At 40.4% G+C, this 18,939-nt stretch overlaps 1 protein-coding gene and 2 long non-coding RNA genes across 4 annotated transcripts in view; 1 reads left to right on the top strand and 2 right to left on the bottom strand.

Moving 5' to 3' along the window:
• LOC135262068 (uncharacterized) overlaps positions 1-9,983 on the top strand; it is a 46,515-nt gene extending 36,532 nt beyond the window's left edge. Inside the window, exons 1-3 of one of the 2 annotated variants that reach the window (XR_010332096.1) lie at positions 4,247-4,365; positions 5,582-5,725; positions 6,405-9,983. The gene's annotated coding sequence lies outside the window, so the exon portion shown is untranslated. Of the gene's footprint in view, positions 1-4,246; positions 4,366-5,581; positions 5,726-6,404 lie in introns of those variants that run through there. The other variant, XR_010332095.1, reaches the window with a different exon arrangement.
• Positions 497-1,810, bottom strand: LOC135262072 (uncharacterized). The gene is made up of 2 exons (XR_010332097.1): positions 1,074-1,810; positions 497-756 (listed from the first exon to the last, which is right to left on the bottom strand). It is a non-coding gene; the product is annotated as an uncharacterized LOC135262072 (long non-coding RNA).
• Positions 9,984-13,227: 3,244 nt separating the features above from the next.
• Positions 13,228-14,997, bottom strand: LOC135262058 (uncharacterized). Its single transcript, XR_010332090.1, has 2 exons — positions 14,146-14,997; positions 13,228-13,508 (listed from the first exon to the last, which is right to left on the bottom strand). It is a non-coding gene; the product is annotated as an uncharacterized LOC135262058 (long non-coding RNA).
• Positions 14,998-18,939: the final 3,942 nt, after the last annotated feature.

Here is an 18,939-nt window from a genome sequence, read left to right as displayed (position 1 = left end):
GGCTGGAATGAGATGCACATTGGTGCTATATATTGTTTATTCCATTCTCCTTCTCCTGAACGCACAATAAAAGCCTGTGTGCTTCTGAGACTTGCGAACTACGTGGTTTGTGGAGAGAGGAACACCAGAACCTGTTACACTAGGCTTGCCATTAAAAATATTGATATCAAAATGATGCCAAGTTACCAGAAACAGTATTGGCTATCTTTCCTCACACAAATTAAACAAGCTGTATTCCAAAGAAATACATTGCATCCATTTATACGGCTGGATATATATACTGAAGCAATGCAGGTTAAGTATCTTGCTCAAGGGTTGAACGGCACTGTCCTACCAGGGAATCAAACCTGCAACCTTTAGGTTACCAGACCAACTCCTCCACCATTATACTACACTGCAGCCCACTGCTGTCCCTATTTTTAAATGGAAGTGTTTTTAATAATTGTTTGCTTGTCGATAGAGGATCTATGGGGTTAGCCAGGAATAGTTTATTCCGGTGTGATAAGGAAGTTGTTATTGTTTTGTGAAGACATTGTTATTGTTTTGTGAGGACATTGTTATCGTTTTGTGAGGACGTTGTTATCGTTTTGTGAGGACGTAGTGCCGTCCTCCTCTGACCATGGCCTAAACTGGCCCTCCAGCCACAGTGGAGTAGATCACATGGTGTCTCTCGCCCTGAGTGTGCGGCCTCTCTCTCCAGTTCTGACGGCCCAGAGAAGCGTAATGAATGTCGCCTGCTTCGATCGTGGGGTCTCCCTGGAAACACAGAGGAACACTGAACAATTGCTCTGCCATCATAATTTCATATTCATATGACTCAATTTGCAGTTGCATGAAAATGAATCAAGACTGCGTGTATTGTCGATACAGATAATTCAACACTACTAATGATAGCCAGTAATTACTCTTCACAAACGTATATCTGTAGGAGTTGCATTTAAAGTGTATGTGGTAACAAATACATTATTAGGCAACAGGTGAATTTTTGAAATTCTATTCACATTTCCAGAGGTTTTTCTTCTCAAAGTTATTTTTTTGCAGCATAAACTTCCCAGCAGGTGAGTTGTACTCACCTGTGTTTTGTTCTGTGGTTCTTCAGTAGCCATGGTAACAGGATGTCTGGCTACTTGAGGGAAGAACACTGACTTTTAGTTTTTTTTTTTTAAACTCTTTTTAAATGTTTGTACTTAATTTGTTTTATCATCCATTTATTAAATAGCTCAGATGAAACCCTGATGCACAACCAGTTAATTAAATATACATTCAAACATTTAAATATATTTTTTAATACAAGCAATTTGGCTTTAAAAGGCTTGTACGTGTTTGGATATAATCTCAGTGCCTGTCCTGCAATTAACAAGATTCTGTGTTCTTTTATACTACCCTGATTTTTTATATGAAACTCCTTAAAAGGTGCTGCGTGTGAGCCAAACCTGTGTTATATTAGCATAGCCAGACCTTTGCTACATTAGCATAGCCAGGCCTGAGTTACATTAAGATAGCCCAATCTGTGTTATATTAGCATAGCCAGACCTGAGTTACATTAAGATAGCCAGACCTGTGTTACATTAGCATAGCCAGGCCTGAGTTACATTAAGATAGCCAAATCTGTGTTATATTAGCATAGCCAGACCTGTGTTACATTAGCATAGCCAGGCCTGAGTTACATAAAGATAGCCAAATCTGTGTTATATTAGCATAGCCAGTCCTGTGCTACATTAGCATAGCCAGGCCTGAGTTACATTAAGATAGCCAAATCTGTGTTATATTAGCATAGCCAGACCTGTGTTACATTAGCATAGCCAGGCCAGCTTGTTAGTAAATACCATGTTTAATACAGAAAATACATCAATGTAACAATATAAATAGCAACAACCAATTGTAGACACATGAAATAAAATTGTCAGTTCATAAGATGCATAGACGTGCCTTTATCTAAAATAGTTTATCTAAAAAAGTCACAATGATGCAGTTACAGTACCATGAAACATGACGGAGGCAGTGTACGAACGCCCTGAAATGTCTTAAAAGGGCAAACTTGTTTTTCTTCTGATATTCACATATTCCTGAGCGCCAGAGAAGTTCAGTCTGACATGTACCATTTTCTCATGTTGCCAGACAAGATAGGGGACACAAGGCATATATGTGAAAAAGGCCAATACATCTGGATTCAATTGCCTTATGAATTAATGTAGCACTCCCTATCGGTCGATTTGCACCATCTTTTGCATGCTAGTACAGGGCTACCTGTTGACCGAGTGGAACCAAATCATTACATTACATTACATTCATTTGGCACATGCTTTTATCCAAAGCGACGTACAAAAAAAGTGCATTTCATGGTCGTAGACAACTGCTAAACATGGGTTCAGTAAGGTAAAAATCATGCCGAAGATATACATCCAGTTTTGTGACGATCTGATTTTGAATTCAAATAATATTTTAGTACTTTTTAGTGAGAAGCCACACCCACAAGGTATGTTTTGACACAGGAACTCTGCAAGGTTCTGCTGCCCATTAAAATTTTAGACATACTTGGAATTTTCATATAGCCATCACCCTGTGAACAAATTAATCTTGGAGGAGAGTAAAGAATAAGTAACTCGTTAAGATTTTCTGCAGCCAACCATTTAAAGCTGTATGCATTAAAAGAAAAATCGTGTGAAATTTTTTTGTATCATCTGAAGTTCCTTCCATGTTCACTTTCCTGACTCAGTGTATCAGGTCAACATTTTTTTCTTTTCTATTAGAAATAAGGCTCAGCATTTGTAACTATTGTGTATCTTAAATACACAAACTATGAGAATACACTGCAAGAAGTCACTTAGGTTCCCAGAGTCTCAATAGACACCGGTTTTCTACTGCCATGAAACTATGCTGACCTGTTTTTCGTTTTATAATGGCGGTGTTTATTGTGACAGGTGGTCTAAAATAGAACTTGGGAACACAGGATACTTTGATGGATTAGCATTAAATTAGAGCATGAGCATTTGAATTAATCTCCTCATTGGTGAGAACATCTGGGCAAGATTCTAATACACAAGAACACTAAATTAACTTGTAGTGAAAAGTGATAGCGTGATTTGATAATGTCATTGTCCTTGTGAAGACAACAAGCAAGTTCACTATGATATTTCAAGATCTGGTAGTGCAAAAGTATTGTATTGGCTTTGGAATCAATAGTCTCACACGAGGACCTGGTTTACAGTGCTGGTGTAAAAAGTGCAAAACAAAACAAACATTTCGGGAACGTTCGTGCTGCAGGCTGCAGTGTGGTCGTATTGGGCGCGGGTGGAATTTTCCGTAGTGCTGCTCGCGAGGGCCTCTCTTGGGTGCCGTACCACCGACCTCCAGCAGGTGGAGCCCTCCCCAAGGAGCTGAAGCTGGGGAAACGTGTCACTGGAGAAATACCTGCCTCCGATCTCTCGGCCTAATGCTCGTTCAGCGACGTGCCCAAAGGGGAGTTCACACCAAACAAACACTGAAAAGAGATTTCAGTTAAACAGAAATGAAAAGGGGGTGCTCTCCCTTCATTATTTAATTTGACAGTGGATGTGTTTGTTTAGTTTTCTCCTAATCTCCTGTATAACTGGACAACATGTCTTTTAAAATCAAAAGCCACCCCCAACCACCCAGTGAATTCTTAATTAGCTCTGCTCATTTTATAACTGATAAAATCATAGTTTTGAAAAGTGATGCATATTACAAAATATTGAACCTACAAACCTACACCTGCTGTAATGCTATTGGTTTGTATCAAGAGGACCATATGGCATGAGGTTTTTTTGTTTGTGCAGTAAACATAAATATTTAAGTATTATCTATTTCCATGAATTTACTGAATCCCATTAAATTTAATCTGAAGGCAAAGCTAAAATAGAACTACAAGAACCATGAACTAAAGGGACTGTCCTGTTGTACCATGTAAATCAGTTACAAAAAGCAGAAAATTAAGTTTTTTAAACATCAGTCACAGCTGGCATAATACTTATTCACTGTGCAGTGCACTCTGCCACGATGCAATTCTTTTGATGGCTCTTGCTTTTTTGCTCTTGTGGGTTCATGTTTTTCCTCTAGCTAGCTGCGACTCAAAATGAAAGTGAAAGTGTTTCTGACAGAATAAGTATGATCATTCTCCTTCTGCCTCTTCTCCAATGGGAAAGAAAGAATGCAGGCGGTTATTAATTTATTCTTTAAAATGGTAAGCAATTGGTTAAAAAAATCATCAGCATATGCGATTATGGCCAATTAGAATACATTTCTTTACCCCGAGGCAGAAGGACATCCCACCCTGCTCAGACTATATGAGTTAAGAGTCACAGCAAGACACACCACCTGGGTCTGCAGACGATCCGACAAACACAGGTGAGAGAGCGGCTTTGTGTGGTTTCTCTGAATTCTTGATGCATTCTGGAGTTTTAGGCTGTTTGGATCTTTGGATCTGTATTACCGATCGTTTGCTTCACAATGTCAGTGAAGTTAACTTCAAAACAAGCTTATTTATACTCACTTGGGAGTTTGTCATTTGCATACATTCGTAGCCGGGTGGTATTTGAAGGAGTTTATCTCCTGAGGACTGAACCCGCGTTTAGTACACGGGTTTCCAAGAGACTACATTTGTACTGTACATCATTCTTTGTTTCTTCTCCTCACTTCCTTACCTAGGAGAGGCAGAGGGTGTGTACTAATAAAATTATTGTTTTGAAATGTGAAGGAAAATAAAAAGCAGTATTGTACCTAGATGTAGCTGTAATGATGTTGGTTTGTATACGTAAATGAGGGCATGAAATGTTTTGTTTGTGGATTAAACATAACAAATGTGTTATCTGTCCACGTCCATCATGTTATTGAAATCCATTGAAATTAAGCTTAAGGCAAAGTTAAAATAGAACCACAAGTACCCTGGACTCATTACTTACAAGAAGATAAAAAGTGCAAGTTTTGTAATCCAGTTGCAGTTTCTTTAAATTCACGTAAAGTTGGCGTTGTTGTTTGTGTTTCATTTTACCATCATACGATAGTCAATTGGTTAAAAAACATAGGAGATTATGGCCAATTAGAACACGTTTCTTAAGACCAGTATAAAAATACATCCAATCGTGCTTAGACTATAAAGGTTAAGAGGCTCAGGAAGATGCACTTTTTGGGGCTGTAGATGATCTGAGAAACACAGATGAGAACATGGCTTTGTCCGATTTCTCTTCATTTATTTGCAATTCTTCTTCACCAGATTTTCTGCTTCATAATGTCAGGGAAGATAACATCAAAACAAGCAAATTTACCTTCAGTTTGTAATCTGCATACATTTGTAGATGGGTGGTTTTTGAAGAAGTTTATCTCCCTAGGACTGAATCCACGTTTAGTACACAGGTTTCTGAGAGACTACATTTGTACATCAGAACACTTCAGTGTTCCTTGTTTCCTCACCTTGCTTCCTTACGCAGGAGAGGCAGAGGGTGTGTGTGTGAGGGACCTGCAACATGAGCAATGGAAGCTAACTTCTGATTTCAATGTGCATCAGTGGGGTTTAGCTTGTCAAATTAAATGACTTTCTTTTTTTCTTTTTTTTTTACTCTTTCAGGTGCAGGGACGGTTCCTCTCATGCACATTCATGCCAGTTCCCGATTGAGTTTTCAGGAGTTTCCAAAAATTCTGTCATTGTTTTCTTTCTGTGCTTAAAAGAGGACTGGTAACTCAACTCAGCGATGGCACAATCTCACACAAGGTAATATCTGACTGCAGTTTCTACAGTAGACATACTGTAGAGGTGGTAAACATAATATTGTTGTACGGTAGCTTTTAGATATTCAAAAGTTGATAGGTTCCTTTTGGGTGATGTTTATTGACCGGTAGCAAACTCTACAGATTGTCCAATGAGAACAGAGTATACACAATAGAATAATACAAAACCTCTGAACAGGAGGTTTATTATGATATTCACACCAACATCAGTTATATGCACCATTCGAATGGACTTTATTCTTTAATTCAGTCTTCTCTAGAGCTTAAGCCTACATTGTATTTTTGAATTTGTTGGTGTGTGTGTGTGTGTGTTTTTGTGTGAGTGGTTCTTCAAAGCAGGGAAAAAAACCACACAAAAATATATTTCTATTGTTGGCGCAAATCTATGGCAAAGGAGTGTTTTAATTATGTGCATCAAATGATATACTAATTGTACTCTGTGTAAACTGAATAACTATCTGCCCATCTATTCATGAATCATGAGGACTATTGACTAAGGCTGACAAATTTTTAAAATAATTTTCTCTTCAACTATAATATTATACTGTATCTGTCTCAATGTCCTGGAGGCGTGTGCGTGTGTGCGAATGTGTGTGCGTGTGTAGTAATTGTTATAAAGAACAAAATAAAAACAAGTTGTTTTATTTCTCTTAATCTTTTAGTTACTCTACAACAAGAGAAGAAGCTGCATCTAAGTGGTCAGATGTAATTAAGAACAGTGTACAGATTGCAACAGAACCCAAACAAACATACCTGCTGAACACAGCCAAGACAATACTGAATAAAGATGGAACAGCCAGGAGATACACGTTTGGAAGAAAGGACCCCAACAAAAGGAACAGGACAATCATGATGGTGGGAGAAACAGGAACAGGGAAGTCTTTGTTCATCACTATGATGATCAACTACATGCTGGGTGTAAAGTGGGAAGACAAAATCAGGTTTGAAATCATTCCAGATGAAAGAAAAAGACCTCAAACTGAATCTCAAGCCACTGTGATTTCTGCCTATGATATTTTTGGGCTGGAGGAACTGTCTGTTCCTTTTTCCCTCACAGTCATTGATATGCCAGGATATGGAAACACAAGAGGTCTGGATGAAGATAAAAACATGGCTCAGAATCTGTACACATTCTTGAAATCTTTAAGTGATGATCAACAAATACATGCAGTTTGCCTTGTGGTGAAGGCATCTCAATTTCGCCTAAGTCCCAGCCAGAAATACATCTTTGATGCCATTCTGTCTGTCTTCGGGAAGAACATTGAGAACTTCATGATTATTTTCACCTTCTCAGACTGGATGCCACCTCCAGCTCTTAAGCTAGTTTCTGTGTCTGGTGTACCTGTCTTCAAAGATGAAAATAATGACCCTGTTCACTTCCTGTTCAACAACCTTCCTCCTCAGAAGTTTGCTAAGAAATGCGAAGAAACATATAAAACAGCCTGGGATAATGGAGCAAAGAGCTTCAGAGAGTTTTTTCAGATTTTATATAAAATAGAACCGCAATGCATGCAGATGACTAAAGACGTTTTGAGGGAACGTTGGAGCCTGGAAGAGGGTATCCAGAACTTGGCGAGTCAGATTAAAGTGGAGAAAGAGAAGCACAGGGCACTTGAGGAGCTGCAGAAAAGTTTGGAAGAGCACAAAGAGGACATGAAGAAAAGTAACATCTATCAGAATACATACGCAGCTGAGAAACATGCAACTTCCAGCACTGTATCTGAGGCACGCCGCCACTCTGCATGGGGTTCCTGGATATTCTCAATCGGGGGTATTTTAAAGAATCTGGGATATATCATATGGCATGTTATATGTAGATTATGTGCTACTATGTACAGAAAATTAAGGGGCAATCAATATGAAGCCGTTCCTGAAACCTGCAGCTCCGAGGGCCACCAAAAAGAAGACGAAGAAAGAATAATAACATATGAGGATCCTAAAAAAGATGCCAAGCACAAACTAGCCACAGACATATCCAAACTTGAAGAAGAGCTGAAGGACATGAAGGCTGAGAAGACCAAACTGATGGAGAGTTGTTACCAGTCCATTCTCCAGCTGAGAGAGCTCGCTCTGAAGTTTGATTCAGATTCTACTCATCAGAGTATTCTCAGGCTGATTCCAATGCTGAGGGAGAACAAAGACACAGAGAAGGTGGAAGAGCTGCAGATGATGCTGAAGAAGACTGTGTGAGATTAACACACATGGGGAAGACATGTTTAGTTGCATGCTCTTCCGATTTTCGATATTGTATGGTCAAAACCATATGTTTGAGCAAACCTGAATAGTTGAGTTTCTTTTTTTCCCCAAAGTATCCCCTGTTGCCCCTAAAACAGAAATATAGACAACAGCTCCCAAAATAAACCGTCAAGGGTGTATTTAGTCAGGATTGTAACTTTATGGGCTCTATTTTCAAACCGGCGCAAGGGGACAGTATAGTCAAACGCAAGCTTGTTGACAGCATCAACATCTTAAAACTGGCGCTATGGCGTTTCTCAGCAATACCGCTAGGATCAATAAATTCCCAACATAACATCCTTTCGCTTGCGCTGCAGTGGGAGGAGTGGCGCTGTCTGGGGCGTGTTCTAAAATACTTTTGGCGCAGTGACAATTTGAAACAACGAAAACCCATTGCGTTATGATCAGCTGGAAACACCTCTTAGCGGCAACGCCATAGACTCTGGCAATTTGGCAACTTACTAGTCATGTAGTTGTATGTAGTGTCTATAGGTGATGCCAACATTACACTTCCATTTAATAACAAATAGCCTATAAATTAATTAGTTTAATTAATTAATTTAAACTACTAGAATAAAACAGGACAGATTACAAACAACCTGCGATCATGTAGGCCTATACCCTAAAATATATAAATTATATTGAGACACTATATTAAGCCTTTTTCAGCATTGGCAGGCCGTTCGAACATTTAATGCATCCTCCTCCCATGCCTTCCGAACGTCTGGGAGAGGAGATGGTATGGATTGTGATCCATAAATTGCTACAGTCCTAGCCTGTATTTCTGATTCCTGTGTGGAAAAGCGCTCTTGCCGTTGACGGTCCAGTGCATTTGGGTTGCTCATTGTGAAATTGCATGGAGCGATTGTGTTCCAACTGGATTTCTTTTTAAAGCATGAGAACAACAATTTGATTGTCTCCCATAGAAACACACCTTGGACATTTAAACCCCACCTTTTAGCGATACCATCATCAGGTGTGCCAAGATTTCCGTTATGAAATTACCAAATTTCTCGCCGACACGCCCTCAGAGCAATAACGCCAACGCTTACTCTTGCGTTCCCCATTGCCTTTGGTTTATGAAAATAGAGCCCTGTATATCTCTACCTCTTGTGATGTAACCCGTTGTTTCCATAGGAACTACTGAAGAGACACTCCCAGGCTCAACAGAACAACAGTGAAGCCAGAAAGCAAATGTATGACAACGGGAAAAATATGACAGTATGCTTTACACTGGATTTACCTTGAGGTGGATATTTATTTACTTACTGGTATGTTGTAGTATTTAAACAACTACCCATGAATAGAAGTTTGTATTCAATGTGTAGTATAGTTTTTGATTTGTGAAATATATGTAATATCAAGCATGAATCTTGCAAAATCTGTACTTGGGAGGAAGGACTGCTGAGGTAGTACTTTATAAAATCTTGAGTAGTGTCAGCTTTCATTACAGGTAAATATAACAGTGTTTACTTTGTTTGAAATCCAGTTCTCCCCCATTTACTGCTTTTAAGGCCATTTCCAATCAAAACTATGAGGGCCGATGAAACAATGAATTATTTAAATTCATAGAATGAGTCTGTAGTTAAAATAAATTACTTCCATTACAACAGTTTGTTGGTTGACCAAATTCATCTCATTGTTAAACTTGGGATTCCAGATGTGACACGTTGAGCCATGAGAGACCCCAGTGGCTGAGCACACATTCTAAAAAACTTGGTTGCCCAAGACAAATGACACATCTACAACCACCCTAAAACAGTATTGATTTCCTGATCTGAACTGGTCTGTTTAATGGTCTTTTTTTCTTTTAAGGTACTGTGGAGTGCTTATTAGATTGGTATTTTCCCAGGTGCTATAATTGTGATACATTGCATGGACATAGGCAGGAGGATTTGTGTATAGCTAAAAAAAGCTTTTAACTTCTTTGGTGGGAGGGGGAAAATTATATACTAGAATCCTGATATTGCATGGGTAATTTAGAATGGCACAGGCCCAGATCCCAAGGTGGATCCATAAGGATTTAGGAAAAGACAACCGCGGTGCTAAGATAATCCGACTGCACTTACACTCGGCTACGTAATTATGAGGCGGCGGATGTTATTGATGTGAGTCTGCCGTGGTGAAACTACAATGTTCCGAAGATGGACTACTAAAAGCGCATCTCATTAGTGAAAGAGAGGCGGTCATTATTATTTTGACATGACTTGTAACATTAGATCAGTGAGTCTTCAGCAGCATTTTAGTTTATACTAAAGTACAATTAGCAGCAAAGCTTCAGTCAACCAATTCGTAACTTTAGAATTGGGCCATCGACGGGTTTGTGGTACAATTAGATTGATCCAGGGGTCCGCGTATCGATGGAGTCGCATCTCTGACGTTAAAACCAGTTTCTGATTTGTATCGGTGAATCGTTACACCCCTAGTAAAATCACATTAGCAGCAGCTGCAGGGATAGCGCATTAGCAGCGGCAGCAGGGATAGCACATTAGCCTCAGCAGCAAGGACAGCACATTAGCAGCAGCAGCAGGGATAGCACATTAGCAACAGCAGTAGGGATAGCACATTAGCAGCAGCAGCAGGGATAGCACATTAGCAGTAGCACCAGGAATAGCACATTAGCAGCAGCAGCAGGGATAGCCCATTTGCAGCAGGAGCAGGGATAGCCCATTAGCAGGAGCAGCAGGGATAGCACATTAGCAGCAGCAGCATGGATAGCACATTAGCAGCATCAGCAGCAGCAGGGATAGCCCATTAGCAGCAGCAGCAGGGATAGCACATTAGCAGCAGCAGCATGGATAGCACATTAGCAGCAGCAGCAGGGATAGCCCATTAGCAGGAGCAGCAGGGATAGCCCATTAGCCTCAGCAGCAGTGATAGCACATTAGGCTCAGCAGCAGGGATAGCACATTAGCAGCTGCAGCAGGGATAGCGCATCAGCAGCAGTAGCATGGATAGCACATTAGCAGCAGTAGCAGCAGGGTTAGCACATTAGCTTCAGCAGCAGGGATAGCACATTAGCAGCAGCAGGGATAGCACATTAGCCTCACCAGCAGGGATAGCACATTAGCCTCAGCAGCAGGGATAGCACATTAGCCTCAGCAGCAGGGATAGCACATTAGCAACAGCAGTAGGGATAGCACATTAGCCTCAGCAGCAGGGGCAGCACATTAGCAGCAGCAGGGATAGCACATTAACAGCAGCAGCAGCGATAGTACATTAGCCTCAGTAGCAGGGATAGCACATTAGCAACAGCAGTAGGGATAGCACATTAGTCTAAGCAGCAGGGATAGCACATTAGCAGCACCAGCAGAGATAGCACATTAGGTGCAGCAGCAGGGATAGCACATTAGCCTCAGCAGGAATAGCACATTAGCAGCAGCAGCAGGGATAGCACATCAGCAGCAGCAGCAGCAGGGGTAGCCCATTAGCCTCAGAAGCCAGGATAGCACATTAGCAGCAGCAGCAGGGATATCACATTAGCAGCAGCAGCAGGGATAGCACATTAGCTGCTGCAGCAGTGAGAGCACATTAGCAGCAGCAGTAGGAATAGCCCATTAGCAGCAGCAGCAGGATGGCAGAATGAGTCATTTGCATGGACAGGTAAGGTTGGTGATTTAAAGAGCTCTCCCATTAAGGCATACGTATCATTGTGGTATAGCTCCAATTAGGATAAAAATATCTGCACACCAAAGTTAATAGCTCCCCTAGAATTTATTCAGTTAATGCAATATATTTTGTTTGTTTTGGCTTTGAAGGTGTCTCCAAAAGATTTATTTATTTTATTGTGTTTTTTTTTCTTTACTGATGCTGGCTTCTTTAAGTTTAATCTGTATCTTTAAGGAAAAGGAATATGATTATATGATATATATTTTTTATAGATTTTTTTTAGATAAAAGACAATCTACTTTTAGTTTTGATGCTTAAGTACACATAATACTCAGATGCTTTCAGACTTTCAGAATTGTACATACATTGTACGTACCTCTGCATGTAACCCAGCTGCATTTTCTTTAAATTCACCTCAAACGCACTGAATTATTTCAGTGCGCTTTGCCACAATGGAATAATTTTGTCAGCATATTGATTAACCTGGCCTGTTTCTTTTGTCATGCTCTTGGATTGATTAACTCTGGGGACCACCTAAACTGGTCAGTTTAAGAAGAGCTCAAAACCATAGCTAGGGTTTTTCTCTTTTTTATTTTGTTCTCATCCTGACAACTCTGCAACAAAACAGAAATAAATCTTGTGAGTTCCTTTACAAGCTGGTATTGTGGTTTGTGTTCCATCCATTTTTTACAGTCTCTGGTTCCATCGTACCATCATGTGACAACAGCCTACCTTCAGTTGTCCTGTCACACTGTCTCCATGCTGCCTTTGCACTGCTGGGGATTTTCAGATCCTCTGGTGATGTCTGCTTTTATTTTACTCTTTTGTGTGTTCATGTTGTTTTTCTTCTGTGACTTAAAATGAAAGTAAAAGTATTTTTTATGGAATATAGTTAGCCCCCTTATGGCTCTTGTTCAGTAGACGTGAAAGAATGCCAGTGATATTAATTCATTCTTTAAACTTGTAGGCAGTTGGTTAACAAAACACATCAGCATGTGTGATTGGCCAATTAAAACACATTTCCTAACACCAGGGCGGAAAAACATCCCACCCTGCTTAGACTATAAAAGTTAAAAAGCTCAGGAAGACACACTTCTTAGGCACTGACAAACACAGGTGAGAACATGGCTTTGTATGATTTCTCTTCATTCTGGAGTTTTATGCTGTTGGAGCCTCATTTATGATTATACTTCATGTCTATCTATGTCACTGATTGGATGCTTCACAATGTCAGTGAATTTAACTTCAAGACTACTTTATTTATACTCAGTTGTGAATTTCTATTTTGCATGCATTAGAAGCTTGGTGGTATTTGAGTTTCCGAACCCACGTTTGGGACAAGTTTCCAAGAGACTACATTTGTACATCAGAACACTTCAATGTTCTTTGCCTTCTTGCCTTGCAAAGAAATGACAAGGTGGTGATTGGATTAGCACATAAGCAGAGGAAGATTGGTTGCATTCATAACTATATTCATTGAACAGAAAATGGTCTTTCTCACTAGCTAAAGCAGAGAATATACAGTATATATTTTCCCCCTCCCACCAAAGTATTTTAAAGGTCCAAGAAACTGAATTCAAATTCTGTTTACATTCCTCAGAAATGACAATTGATTGTCTTCTTAATATTTCTTCTTAGAAGTTTTTAATCCAGTTATAACCATTAAATTGTAATTAACACTACTAGATTATTGTGGCCTGTTCAGCAGACAAGGACAGGGTGGGCGTGTATCTTACGCTCATCAATATTCATATCCGTAAGACACATCATATGTAAACCATTCCTCCTCGCTTGGTTAGAGTAGGTTGTCCCGTGCAGTAACATTCGACTACCAGACACATTGTAGACTATAGTTAAATCTGAAGATTATTTAATGTGTAATAACACTGTAACAGTGAACTTCTGCACCTTAAAATTAGACTCTACAGCAGTCTGAAACTCTAGACATTACGCCTGAATAAAGAATGGCTTTGATTCCACATTTAACACTGAAAGATATTTAATTATCGCTAGCAACAGTAGCGAACAGCATACTTACGAATCCACCACGTATCTGTTCTGCGACAGATTCCGCGCACTGGCGTTTAGTCGAGGGGGTAAGCAAGCAAATTTCGGCACAGGCTTTTATAATTTATTCATTTAATTTTTTGTTTTTTCGCAAGAATAATTTTAAAATATATCTGAGCCATTTGTGAATGCGAAAAAGTATTAAAACAACACATCAGCAAATAATTCACCAATTTCAGTTTCCTGGACCTTTAAGTCTAAAGGCTTTTTTCCCTAAACACTGATCCTCCTATCTGTGCCCATACAACATCAGGATTATTAAACTTGGGAAACACTAATCTCGTAAGTGCACCACAGTACATTAATAAACAATAGACGATTAAACAAACCAGTTCAGATCAGAAATTCATATCAATTGGGAGACTTGTTCAGGATGTTTTCAGAATAAATGTAATTTGTCTTGGACTTCTCAGTTTTTTAGGATGTGTGCTGATGGCCACTGAAGTCTCTGGGGTTAAATGTGTTACATCTTGAGTACTGGATTAGGTCAACCAACAAACTGGTTGCTAGGGAGACAGTAATTTGATTTAACTTCCGATTCTTTCTATGATTTAAAAAAAAAATCATCTTGTCTCGTCTGCCCTGATAGTTTTAATCTGAACTGTCTTTAGAAGCAGTAAATGGAGGAGAGCTGCATTTCAAACAAAGTAAACAAAGTTTATCTACCTGCAATGAAGGCTGGCAGTACTCAAGAGACTGGAAATAGTAAAGTACTTCCCAGTACCCAGCACTAATTCCTCCCATGTACAGTTTCAGAAAGATCGGTACTTTACATTATTTGTCCTGTTTTATTGAAGTGGAGTACATGGTTTCATGTATTTCACAAATCCAAATCTACACTACACACTAAATACAAACTTTTACTCATGGATATATATGTACATGATGACGCACACCAGTTAGTAAATAAGAACCATCTCAAGACAAGTCAAATATAAAACAATAAAAGCATCTGATCATTTTTACCAGTCAGGCATACTATCATAGTTGCCCCCTTGTCATACAGTTATTTTCTGGTTTAAATTGTGATTACTTATTTGAACACCTCATCTGTTGTTCTGTTGAGCCTGGGATGGTCTCCTCAGTAATTTCTATGGAGATAACAGGTTGTCCGTATGTCTGTTTCATGGTACAGGGCAAAAGGGGATTCTTTGGTAAATAAACTCAATTGTTCACATTTGCTCAAACATAATTTTGACCATGCAACATGTACAATAAAATAAAAGCAGAAGAACACACGGCCACATGTCTTCCTCCCAACTACGTGTCTTCCTCCCATCTGTTTGTTTCTTCACTCATTCATATCCAGAAGCTTCTGCAGCAGTTCCGCCTTCTCTGTGTTTACATTATAGAAGGTATGGATCCATCTTGGTATAATGAGCTCACTGATGAGATGGGGAATCCCTGTCCAACTCTCTAGGTGATCTCCTCCAGACTCTGGAAATAAACCGGTTAAGAAATTAGAGTACTTCTTTGATTTCTGGGTTGAGTTTGTTTTGATCTAACATATATAGAATTCATCATGCTCGACCGAACCTGAAGTGGGGGTGTTTCCCTCAACAAATTTCAGCGAGCCAGCCAGGAGCTCAACATCTCGGTGTGGACGCAGGAGGGAACCGATGGCATGCTGGTTTCTCCTTTTAGTGGTCGACCAACTTTAGTGATAAGGTAAGCAGGACACCTTTTTCATAGAAGGTCTGCGGAAAGGAGTTACCTGCATTCCGTCAGCCCCGAGTGCAGTCCTAGGCCGGGTGACGAGCTCCACGAGTGAGTTGAATTCTAGTGAAATCAAGGAATGCTGATTACGTGAGATTGAGAAGGAAAGAGAAAATTAAGAGAATTAAGAGAAAGAGAGAGATTAAGATTAAGAGAAAAGTGAAGCGAAGTGAAGTGAATTGATGAGTTATTACGGGAAGAGAGCGCCTTGGTGAGCGCTGGACATCAGTGTGTATGCCCGATATCTCTTATCAGTTTGTCATCTCCCAGTTGAAAAATCTGACCATTATAATAGGGATGAAACGTACCCATGAACTGACCTTGGAGAAAAATGTACTAACCACATTTTCTTAAAGAGACTAGTAGTGAACTGATGAGAGTTAGATGAGGGGTAAGTAACTTGGCCCTATGATTTTTCATCTTACCATCTGAAGAGAATGTAGGTGTTCAAATCACGTGTCATATTGAAGTGTCAAATGGCAAACATAGTGGGAATAATGTTGCTGAATCATTTCAGCTGTATTACAGCAATTTCTGTTATTTTTTTATGACTACACAATATGTTTAAACAATCCCCTGCATCCAGTGCTTTGGGTGTATGAGAACCACATCTTGAGTAAGATGCTTGAATAAAACAGCTTTGTTTAGAATATAGTATTCGGAAATTAGATATTTTATTCTTTGACATTGTAGAAGAAATTATACAATTGTACTAAATATTTCAAATTTTTATATGTATTTATTTTCACACTGCAGACTTACTGATGCCTCTCTCCTCTGGAATTCACCAGAAAAAACAAGCATTTCTTGCTATCCCGCTACTATTGACTAGCGCTTCATATTTTTCCACAGGAAAACTAGAAATTTTTTCAAAGCAAAGATGGGGGTGATGGGAGCACAAAAACCTTTCTTAAAGGAATAAATACAGAGGTAAGCAGAGCGACCCAAGCATGGACAGCAGCAGCAGGGATAAAACATTAGCCTCAGCAGCTGGATAGCACATTAGCAGCAGCAGCAGGGATAGCACATTAGCAGCATCAGCAGCAGGGATAGCACATTAGCAGCAGCAGCAGGGATAGCACATTAGCAGCAGCAGCAGCAGCAGCAGGGATAGCATATTAGCAGCAGCAGCAGCAGGGATAGCACATTAGAAACAGCAGCAGGGTATAGCACATTAGCCTCAGCAGCAGGGATAGCACATTAGCACAGGGTGATAGCAACAGCAGCAGCAGGATCATTAGCACAGCAGCAGAGCATGCTCAGCAGCAGGATAGCTGTGAGAATAGCACATTAGCAGCAGCAGCAGAGATAGCACATTAGCAGCAGCAGGGATAGCACATTAGCAACAGCAGCAGCAGGAATAGCACATTAGCAGCACCAGGGATAGCACATTAGCCTCAGCAGCAGGGATAGCACATTACATTACATTACATTATAGGCATTTAGCAGACGCTCTTATCCAGAGCGACGTACAACAAGTGCATAGGTTTCATGATGTAGAGGCGCAAAAGATACACTAGAGTGAAGTAAGGATCGTAGTGCCAGAAGTGACCACATCGATCAGGACTCCAACCCTGTAGAGTAAGCTTGTTCAGCAAGCAAGAATCCTACCAAGTACAAACTAGCACTGGAATCACACCTAATCATACAAAAACAATCCTGGCAGATACACTAACATAATCAAATTATCCTAGCTAGGTACCGTGAGCTGAACTATAGGCTAGGGAGGGGTGGGGAGAGGTGCAGCCTGAAGAGATGAGTCTTCAGTCTGCGTTTGAAAGTGGTGAGATTCTCTGCTGTTCTGACCATCACGGGGAGGTCATTCCACCAGCGAGGGGCCAGGACAGACAGCAGACGGGAGCGGGAAGTGTAATGTACCCTGGTGCTGACCCCTTAGCTGCCTAGTATGCAAGCACCAAGGACTTAAATTTGATGCGAGCCATAACAGGCAGCCAGTGGAGGTCAGTGAGCAGGGGGGTGACATGGGAATGTCTGGGGAGGTTGTAGACCAGACGCGCTGCAGCATTCTGGATGAGCTGCAGGGGTCTGATGGCGGATGCTGGCAGACCAGCCAGTAGCGAGTTGCAGTAGTCCAAGCGGGACAGGACCATCGCTTGAACCAGGAGCTGGGTTGCATAGGTGGTGAGGAAGGGGCGGATTCTCCGGATGTTGTACAGGAAGAACCTGCACGTTCGACTCACCGCCGTGATGTTCTGGGAGAGGGACAGTCTGTTGTCCATCACCACTCCAAGGTTTTTTGCGGTGGGTGATGATGACACCACAGTGTCCCCTAGGGAAATAGAGAAGTCGAGAAGGTTAGAGGATGGAGCAGGGATGAAGATCATCTCCGTTAGCCTCAGCAGCAGGGATAGCACATTAGCAGGAGCAGGGATAGCACATTAGCAGCAGCAGCAGGGATAGCACATTAGCAGCAGCAGCAGGGATAGCACATTAGCAGCAGCAGCAGGGATAGCACATTAGCAGCAGCAGCAGGGATAGCACATTAGCAGCAGCAGCAGGGATAGCACATTAGCAGCAGCAGCAGGGATAGCACATTAGCAGCAGCAGCAGGGATAGCACATTAGCAGCAGCAGCAGGGTTAGCACATTAGCAGCAGCAGCAGGGTTAGCACATTAGCAGGAGCAGCAGGGATAGCACATTAGCAGCAGCTGGAATAGTATATTAGCAGCAGCAGCAGGAAGAGTACAGCAGCAGAATGGCAGAATGAGCAAACGGTAAAACAGGTAAGGTTGGTGATTTAAAGAGCTCTCCTATTAAGGCATAAGTATCATTGTGGTATAGCTCCAATTAGGATAAAAATACCTACACTTTAATCTCAGAATTCTGACTTTAAAGTCAGAACTCAAAAAAAATGTCACGTGGCCCTAATCCTCTTCCATAGATGTGTGCCTATATAAGCTGATTCAATTATTTAATTATTAAATAAAATTGGAAATCATGAACAGAAACTTGGTTTATTCATAATTGACAGTGTTTTACATTGCAACATAAGCTTTTTTTTTTACATTACAACATAAGTTTTTGTAAATACTTGAAAATGAAAACATGTTACAATATACAAAATAAATTATTTCCATTTTTATTAAATAAGTGAATGCAATTCACTTATGGTTATCAGTTTGTATAAGCGCACACATCATATAATGAAATATTAATCATGAAAAAATTGTTTTAAGCAGGTGTACTCAAACTTTTGACTTGAAAGTATATCATAATATAGCCCAGTGCAGTTCAAGTGATATTTTAGAATCAGGTCAAATTATACAATTTTGCCTGATCACTTTAACAGTCGAAACTAGAATTATGAAGAAAGGCTTGTGTGTGCGTGTGTGCATGCAAAGCGAAGTGGTGCGAAAATATGTGATCTAAGCGTTACACTGACTATTGTGGTACTCAAAATATTTTCCTAAGGTTGGCAGGTCTGCATCATGCGACGTCAGCCTCGCTTCGTGTCCTGTCACACTGTCTCTATGCTGCCTTTGCACTGCTGGGCATTTTCAGATCCTCTGGTGACTTCTGCTTTTTCTCTTTTTGTGTTCATGTTGTTTT

This window comes from Anguilla rostrata, chromosome 8 (assembly GCF_018555375.3).
Source record: "Anguilla rostrata isolate EN2019 chromosome 8, ASM1855537v3, whole genome shotgun sequence".
NCBI classification, from domain to species: domain Eukaryota; kingdom Metazoa; phylum Chordata; class Actinopteri; order Anguilliformes; family Anguillidae; genus Anguilla; species Anguilla rostrata.
This window is presented reverse-complemented; position numbering and strand designations above follow the sequence as displayed.